The following is a 749-nucleotide window of genomic DNA, read 5'->3' as shown; positions in this document are numbered from 1 at the left end:
GGAGCTCACCGGAGAGGAGGGAGGAGCAACCGTGAGGGGAGGGGAGGAGAGGAGGGAGGAGGAGGTCGCCGGAGAGGAGGAGGAGGTCGCCGGAGAGGAGGAGGGGAGTATGGTGGAGGAGAGGAGGGGAGATGGAGTGGAGGAGAGGAGGAGATGGAGTGGAGGAGAAAAATGAAAAGGTAAGGAGGAGAGGATCCCGCCCAGCCATATATACGGCATAGTAATGGCGCACCGTGGGCAGGTGCGCCATTACTAATTTTTTTTATTTATTTTATTTATTTTGAATTTTGAAGGCGGCAAGATAGTAATGGTGCACCTTAGGCAGGTGCACCATTACTAAGTTTAAATTTTTTTTTGATATAGTTTGAATTTTGAAGGCGGGAAGATAGTAATGGCGCAGGTGCGCCATTACTGAGTTTGATTTTTTTTTGAATTGTTTTGCCTCTCCAGATCTTGAAAGCCCCGTAATTTTTTTTCTGTTAGGTTTCTGAGGATTCTAAAAATGTTCAACGGGGTTCCCCGGTTGAATTCGGATATAACTTTTCGAGTAGACGATTTTTCATATAAAAACTTTTTCATCGGAGTTCGTATGCAAAAGTTATGCCCATTTTACAAATTCTCGAGAGATTTTGCAAAAAGTCGAAAATTCATGTTTGTAAATTTTGCTAACAACTAGACCACATATCACATGGGAATCTTATTTTCTTTTATTTTTTTGACATTTCTATCATTTTCTTTTATTTTTTTTG

This window comes from Triticum aestivum, chromosome 2D (genome assembly GCF_018294505.1).
Source record: "Triticum aestivum cultivar Chinese Spring chromosome 2D, IWGSC CS RefSeq v2.1, whole genome shotgun sequence".
Lineage (NCBI taxonomy): Eukaryota > Viridiplantae > Streptophyta > Magnoliopsida > Poales > Poaceae > Triticum > Triticum aestivum.
This window is presented reverse-complemented; position numbering follows the sequence as displayed.